General features: G+C 40.8%; 1 non-coding gene across 1 annotated transcript; it reads left to right on the forward strand.

The window, feature by feature from the left end:
* The first annotated feature begins 8,482 nt into the window (after window positions 1–8,482).
* On the forward strand, window positions 8,483–8,590 carry LOC112752971 (small nucleolar RNA R71). Its single transcript, XR_003177377.1, has one exon. It is a non-coding gene; the product is annotated as a small nucleolar RNA R71 (small nucleolar RNA).
* The last annotated feature ends 207 nt before the right edge of the window (window positions 8,591–8,797 follow it).

The following is an 8,797-nucleotide window of genomic DNA, read 5'->3' on the forward strand; positions in this document are numbered from 1 at the left end:
TTATTGAGTGAAATTTTACTTCAATATGCTTAGTCCTAGAGTACAAAATTAGATTTTTAGAAATATTAATGGCACTCATATTATCACACATTAAGGGAATATTTTCAGCCTTTAATTTGTAATCAGCAAGCTGTGTTTTTAACCATAAAAGCTGAGAACAACAAGAAGCAGCAGCAATATACTCAGCCTCTGCAGTGGATAAAGCCACAGTTGGCTGTTTCTTACTGGACCAAACATTCAAGGACTTCCCAAGGAAGCAACGTAAGCCTGAAGTGCTTCTTCTATCAACTCTATCGCCAGCAAAATCTGCATCACAATAACCAACTACAGAAAAATCATCAATCTTAGGATACCAAAGACCGAAACTGGATGTGCCATGAATATATCTAATGATCCTTTTAACTGCAGAAAGATGTGACTCTTTTGGTTTGGATTGGAACCTAGAACACAATCCAACACTTTGCACAATGTCGGGTCTAGAGGAAGTTAAGTACATAAGAGAACTGGTGCACGAAATTGTGATCATCAATGGCGCCATAAACATGGTATGCTCAATTGTAATCTCAACTCTTTATCACAACTTCGCACAACTAACCAGCAAGTGCACTGGGTCATCCAAGTAATAAACCTTACGTGAGTAAGGGTCGATCCCACAGAGATTGTTGGTATGAAGCAAGCTATGGTCATCTTGTAAATCTCAGTCAGGCAGATTCAAATGGTTATGGAGACTAAAACCCCAAAGTGGTCCTTGAGATTGGGCGAGTTACCCATACTTGTCCTTGACTTTCAAAATTCCCTAACAGCATCCCTGACATTTAGCTCCGGGACCCATAGTTGTCCTGCAACCCTTTCCGGCGCCAATTCAGCAAACGGAGGGATGATCTGGCACCTCCAATGCCACGCTGGAGCCAGCAACGGCTAGCTGATGTGGCAAATCTGAATTTTGTACCCAATCTGGTCCCTGGTCCAATTAAAACCCTAAAAGCTAATATCATCCTCTTCATCGCCTGAGCTTTAAACTGCTGCTGCTGATTCCTTCTCAGATCATCCTCTTCATCGCCTCCAGCTCCAGGTAATAACACATACAGAGAATTTTAAGAATATGCATCTTCTTGCAGAGAATTTTTCAATGTTTGGTAGAATCCCTCCGACTTCTCGAAGATTCCCACAATAATCCAAAATAAGTACCTTCAAGAAGGTACATCCTTCAATGCATGCAGGAAGAATTGTGAAACTATTGGATGATAGATTCAGCTCTTTCACATTGACTAACCAAGGAACACTCCTTTGAAGAAACTCATTTGATACATTGCAGTTTCTGAAATCAAAGTGTTGCTGATTGGAAAACACAACTGAGCTTATTTGCTCCTCAACTTTCTCTTGTGAATGTAACAGCAAACCATCACAGTTTTGAATTCTCAAGCACTTAAGCTCTTTCATCAGAAAAATGCTACTTGGCAACAGAACAATCTTAGAGTGCCACAATTCTAATCTTTCAAGCCTAGTAATATAACGAATTGAAGGTGGGAATTCTTTTATTGGAGTTTATTCTAACTCAAGTTTTGTTAAACTTTCCATCTTCCCTAATATTTCTGGAAAACTCTCAAGACTTGAACAAGACGAAACGCGGAGTTGCTGGAGAGCAGGCAACATAAGGTCTGCAAAACTCCTAAGCTTGCAACAACCCTTTGCATCCAACATTCTAAGTTTATTTAGCAACCCAACTGATTTATAAACTTCAGTTAAGTTCTTACACCAACAGAAAGACAATTCTTCCAAATGTGGGGCAACAGATAAATCAGGTATTTGTTCTAGGTGCTGGCAATTGCTGAAATTCAAAACTCTCAAATTCATAAACTCCTGCCAAAGAAAAAGTAATATAAATCAAATAAATAAGCTTAAAATGGATAAATTAATGTTCATGATTATAAAAAAAATAGACTTCTTGTATTGTACTTGCCTTTTGCTTCTGAAAGAAACTAATGAGTGATGATATGGAACTATCTGGTAACCACAATATGGCTATTTCCTTTGGATAAAAATCAAATGGGAAAATTTGTGAAGGATATCCTCTCCATTTAAGCACTTTCAAACTATTTGGAAGATGTTTGGGACTGTCTGAAAAGTCACCTTTATTAATAACAATTGTTCTGAGATTATTCATCTTCATGAATGCTACACCATCCCAATTAAGTTTTTCATCAGCTTTGGGGAATGCTAGCTTGATAATTTCAATTTTATGGCTACCCTGCTAGCCCATAAAAGCACCAAACAACTTCAGATAGATAATGACCTTAACATATTATTTAAAGAATTAAAGGAAAAATAAGAGTTAATACTCAAAATGATTCTTCAAAGATCACACATAAGTCAATTTAAGTCATACATAATCTTTTATGAACCAATTTGAGCATTGTAAAAGAGAAACCAACTTACCTTGTCTTGTTCCAAAACACGTTTTGCATCCTCAAAGTTCCAAATCCTGCTACGCCCTCGAGGCTCTTCAGACTCTTGTCGAACGATTTCTCTACCCGTATATTGAATCAAATCATGTAACATCACTCTATCATCTTCAATCTTCACCAAAGACTTATCAATCAAAACTCGCATGCTGTTCTTGGGCAAAATCCGTGATGAAGAGGATGATCTGAGAAGGAATCAGCAGCAGCAGTTTGAAGCTCAGGCGATGAAGAGGATGATCTTAGCTTTTAGGGTTTTAATGGGACCAGGGACCAGATTGGGTACAAAATTCAGATTTGCCACATCAGCTAGCCATTGCTGACTCCAGCGTGGCATTGGAGGTGCCAGATCATCCCTCCGTTTGCTGAATTGGCGCCGGAAAGGGTTGTAGGACAACTATGGGTCCCGGAGCTGAATGTCAGGGATGCTGTTAGGGAATTTTGAAAGTCAAGGACAAGTATGGGTAACTCGCCCAATCTCAAGGACCACTTTGGGGTTTTAGTCTGGTTATGGAGGATGAATGATTAAAAGATAAATAAAACATAAAATAAAGATAGAGATACTTATGTAATTCATTGGTGAGAATTTCAAATAAGCGTATGAAGATGCTTTGTCCCTCCCGTCTCTCTGCTTTCCTACTGTTTTCATCCAATCCTTCTTAATCATTTCCATGGCAAGCTGTATGTTGGGCATCACCGTTGTCAGTGGCCACAATCCCGTCCTCTCAGTGAAAATGTTCAACGCACTCTGTCACAGCACGGATATTCATTTGTCGGTTCTCGATCATGTCGGAATAGAATCCAGTGATTCTTTTGCGTCTGTCACTAACGCCCCACAATCACGAGTTTGAAGCTCGTCACAGTCATTCAATCCTTGAATCCTACTCAGAATACCACATACAAGGTTTAGACCTTCCGGATTCTCAAGAATGCCGCCATCAATTCTAGCTTATACCACGAAGATTCTGATTAAGGAATCCAAGAGATAAACACTCAATCGAAGGTAGAACGGAGGTGGTTGTCAGGCACACGTTCATAGGTGAGAATGGTGATGAGTGTCACGGATCATCACATTCATCAAGTTGAAGAACAAGTGATATCTTAGAATAAGAACAAGCTGAATTGAATAGAAGAACAATAGTAATTGCATTGATACTCGAGGTACAGCAGAGCTCCACACCTTAATCTATGGTGTGTAGAAACTCCACCGTTGAAAATATATAAGAACATGGTCTAGGCATGGCCATGAGGCCAGCCCCAAAACGTGATCTAAGGTAGCATAGAACTACTCAAAGATTAGACTAAGATTAAAAATACAATAGCAAAAGGTCCTATTTATAGAGAACTAGTAGTTTAGGGTTTACAAAAATGAGTAAATGACGTAAATATCCACTTTCGGGCCCACTTGGTGTGTGCTTGGGCTGAGCATTGAAGCATTTTCATGTAGAGACTTTTCCTGGAGTTAAACGCCAGATTTTGTGCCAGTTTGGGCGTTTAACTCCCACTTTGGTGCCAGTTCCGGCGTTTAACACTGGGAATTCTGATGCTGACTTTGAACGCCAATTTGGGCCATCAAATCTTGGGCAAAGTATGGACTATTATATATTGCTGGAAAGCCCTAGATGTCTACTTTCCAATGCAATTGAGAGCGCGCCAATTGGGCTTCTGTAGCTCCAGAAAATCCACTTCGAGTGTATGGAGGTCAGAATCCAACAGCATCTGCAGTCCTTTTCAGCCTCTGAATCAGATTTTTGCTCAGGTCCCTCAATTTCAGCCAGAAAATACCTGAAATCACAGAAAAACACACAAACTCATAGTAAAGTCCAGAAAAGTGAATTTTAAATAAAAACTAATAAAAATATAATAAAAACTAACTAAAACATGCTAAAAACATACTAAAAACAATGCTAAAAAGCGTATAAATTATCCGCTCATCACAACACCAAACTTAAATTGTTGCTTGTCCCCAAGCAACTGAAAATAAAATAGGATAAAAAGAAGAGAATATACAATGAATTTCAAAAACATCTATGAAGATCAGTATTAATTAGATGAGCGGGGCTTTTAGCTTTTTGCTTCTGAACAGTTTTGGCATCTCACTTTATCCTTTGAAGTTCAGAATGATTGGCATCTATAGGAACTCAGAGTCCAGATAGTGTTACTGACTCTCCTAGTTAAGTATGTTGATTCTTGAACACAGCTACTTTATGAGTCTTGGCCGTGGCCCTAAGCACTTTGTTTTCCAGTATTACCACCGGATACATAAATGCCACAGACACATAACTGGGTGAACCTTTTTAGATTGTGACTCAGCTTTGCTAGAGTCCCCAATTAGAGGTGTCCAGGGTTCTTAAGCACACTCTTCTTTTTGCTTTGGACCTCGACTTTAACCGCTCAGTCTCAAGTTTTCTCTTGACACCTTCACGCCACAAGCACATGGTTAGGGACAGCTTGTTTTAGCCGCTTAGGCCAGGATTTTATTCCTGTGGGCCCTCCTATCCACTGATGCTCAAAGCCTTGGATCCTTTTTATCACCCTTGCCTTTTGGTTTAAAGGGGTATTGGCTTTTTCTACTTGTTTTTTTTTGCAAGCTTTTCACCGCTTTTTCTTGCTTCAAGAATCAATTTTATGATTTTTCAGATCATCAGATAACATTTCTCCTTTTCCTTTCATTCTTTCAAGAGCCAACAATTTTAACATTCATAAACAATCAAATTCAAAAATATGCACTGTTCAAGCATTCATTCAGAAAAATAATAGCATTGCCACCACATCAAGATAATTAAACTGTTTTAAAATTTGAAATTCATGCACTTCTTTTTCTTTTTCAATTAAAAACATTTTTCATTTAAGAAGGGTGATGGATTCATAGGACACTCATAGCTTTAAGGCATAGACACTAAGACACTAATGATCATAAGACACAAACATAGATAAACATAAGCATAAAAAATTCGAAAAACAGGAAAGTAAAGAACAAGGAGATTAAAGAACGGGTCCACCTTAGTGATGGCGGCTTGTTCTTCCTCTTGAAGATCTTATGGAGTTCTTGAGCTCCTCAATGTCTCTTCCTTGCCTTTGTTGCTCCTCTCTCATGGTTCTTTGATCTTCTCTAATTTCATGGAGGAGGATGGAATGCTCTTGGTGCTCCACCCTTAGTTGTCTCATGTTGGAACTTAATTCTCCTAGGGATGTGTTGATTTGCTCCCAATAGTTTTGTGGAGGAAGATGCATCCCTTGAGGTATCTCAGGGATTTCATGATGAGGAATTTCCTCATGCTCTTGATGAGGTTCTCTTATTTTCTCCATCCTTTTCTTAGTGATGGGCTTGAGGTCATGCCTTTTTAGTTGAACCGGCTTTCCTCTTGAAAGGGACCTCAGGGATCACTTTCTTCTTGGCCACAACTTCATAGAAGTGGTCTTGATGCACCCTTAAGAGGAATCTCTCCATCTCCCATGACTCGGAGGTGGAAGCTTTTGCCTTCCCTTTCCTCTTTCTAGAGGTTTCTCCGGCCTTAGGTGCCATAAATGGTTATGGAAAAACAAAAAGCAACACTTTTACCACACCAAACTTAGAAGCTTTGCTCATCCTCGAGGAAAAGAAGAAAAAAAAGAGTAGAAAAAAAGAAAAATGGAGGAGATGGAGGAGGCTTTGTGGTTCGGCCATGGGGGAGAAGTGGTGTTGAGGTTGTGTGAAAATGAAGGAATGAAGATAGATTTACAGGAGTTGAGAGGGGTGTAGGGTTTGGATAGTATGGGTGGGTTTGGGAGGGAAAGTGGTTTGAATTTGGATGGTGAGGTAGGTGGGGTTTTATGTAGGATGGATGTGAGTGGTGAAGAGAATGGTGGGATTTGGTAGGTGAGGGGTTTTTGGGGAAGAGGTATTGAGGTGATTGGTGAATGGGTGAAGAAGAGAGAGAGTGGTGGGGTAGGTGGGGATCCTGTTGGGTCCACTGATCTTGAGGTGTCAATGATAGCTCATCCTTGCACCGAGTGGTGTGCAAAAACGCCCTTTCTGCCAATTCTGGCGTTAAACGCCGGGCTGTTGCCCTTTTCTGGCATTTAACGCCAGCTCCTTGCCCATTTCTGGCGTTAAACGCTAGTCTGGTGCCCCTTTCTTGCGTTAAACGCCCAGAATGATGCCAGACTGGGCGTTAAACGCCCATCTGCTGCCCTTACTGGCGTTTAAACGCCAGCAAGCTTTTCCTCCAGGGTGTGCTGTTTTTTTCTCTGTTTTTCATTCTGTGTTTGCTTTTTCAATTGTTTTTGTGACTTCACATGATCATCAACCTACAGAAAACATAAAATAACAATGGAAAATAGATAGATATAACATTGGGTTGCCTCCCAACAAGCGCTTCTTTAATGTCAGTAGCTTGACAGTGGGCTCTCATGGAGCCTCACAGATGTTCAGAGCAATGTTGGAACCTCCCAACACCAAACTTAGAGTTTGACTGTGGGGGCTCTGTTTGACTCTGTTTTGAGAGAAGCTCTTCATGCTTCCTCTCCATGGTTACAGAGGGATATCCTTGAGCCTTAAACACAAGGGATTCTTCATTCACTTGAATGATCAATTCTCCTCTGTCAACATCAATCACAGCCTTTGCTGTGGCTAGGAAGGGTCTGCCAAGGATGATGGATTCATCCATGCACTTCCCAGTCTCTAGGACTATGAAATTAGCAGGGATGTAGTGGTCTCCAACCTTTACCAAGACATCCTCTACAAGTCCATAAGCTTGTTTTCTTGAATTGTCTGCCATCTCTAGTGAGATTCTTGCAGCTTGTACCTCAACGATCCCTAGCTTCTCCATTACAGAGAGAGGCATGAGGTTTACACTTGACCCTAGGTCGCACAGAGCCTTCTCAAAGGTCATGGTGCCTATGGTACAAGGTATTGAGAACTTTTCAGGATCCTGTCTCTTTTGAGGTAATCTCTGCCTAGTCAAGTCATCCAGTTCTTTGGTGAGGAAAGGGGGTTCATCCTCCCAAGTCTCATTACCAAATAACTTGTCATTTAGCTTCATGATTGCTCCAAGGTACTTAGCAACTTGCTCTTCAGTAACATCTTCATCCTCTTCAGAGGAGGAATACTCATCAGAGCTCATGAATGGCAGAAGTAAATCCAATGGAATCTCTATGGTCTCAGTGTGAGCCTCAGATTCCCATGGTTCCTCATTAGGAAACTCAGTGGAGGCCAGTGGACGTCCATTGAGGTCTTCCTCAGTGGCGATCACTGCCTCTTCCTCCTCTCCAAATTCGGCCATTTTGATTTTGTTTATGGCCTTGCACTCTCCTTTTGGGTTCTCTTCTGTATTGCTTGGAAGAGTACTAGGAGGGAGTTCAGTAACTTTCTTGATCAGCTGACCCACTTGTGCTTCCAAATTTCTAATGGAGGACCTTGTTTCAGTCATGAAACTCTGAGTGGTCTTAATTAGATCAGAGACCGTGGTTGCTAAGTCAGAGTGGTTCTGCTTAGAGTTCTCTGTCTGCTGCTGAGAAGATGATGGAAAAGGCTTGCCATTGCTAAACTTGTTTCTTCCACCATTGTTGTTGTTGAAGCCTTGTTGAGGCCTCTTTTGGTCCTTCCATGAGAGATTTGGATGGTTTCTCCATGAAGGATTGTAGGTGTTTCCATAGGGTTCACCCATGTAATTCACCTCTTCCATTGATGGGTTCTCAGGATCATAGGCTTCTTCTTCAGATGAAGTGTCCTTAGTACTGCCTGGTGCAGCTTGCATTCCAGACAGACTTTGAGAAATCATATTGACTTGCTGAGTCAATATTTTGTTCTGAGCCAATATGGCATTCAGAGTATCAATCTCAAGAACTCCTTTCTTCTGACTTGTCCCATTATTCACAGGATTCCTCTCAGAAGTGTACATGAATTGGTTATTTGCAACCATTTCAATGAGTTCCTGAGCTTCTGCAGGCGTCTTCTTCAGATAAAGCGATCTTCCAGCAGAGCTGTCCAATGACATCTTGGACAGACCATCATAGAAGATACCTATGATGCTCCATTCAGAAAGCATGTCAGAAGGACACTTTCTGATTAATTGTTTGTATCTTTCCCAAGCTTCATAGAGGGATTCACCTTCCTTCTGTCTGAAGGTTTGGACTTCCACTCTAAGCTTACTCAATTTTTGAGGTGGAAAGAACTTTGCCAAGAAGGCATTGACTAGCTTTTCCCAAGAGTTCAGGCTTTCCTTAGGTTGTGAATCCAACCATATCCTAGCTTTGTCTCTTACAGCAAAAGGGAATAGCATAAGTTTATAGACCTCAGGGTCAACCCCATTGGTCTTGGCAGTGTCACAGATTTGCAAGAATTCAGCTAAGAACTG

The sequence above is a fragment of the Arachis hypogaea genome, chromosome 15, assembly GCF_003086295.3.
Source record: "Arachis hypogaea cultivar Tifrunner chromosome 15, arahy.Tifrunner.gnm2.J5K5, whole genome shotgun sequence".
Lineage (NCBI taxonomy): Eukaryota > Viridiplantae > Streptophyta > Magnoliopsida > Fabales > Fabaceae > Arachis > Arachis hypogaea.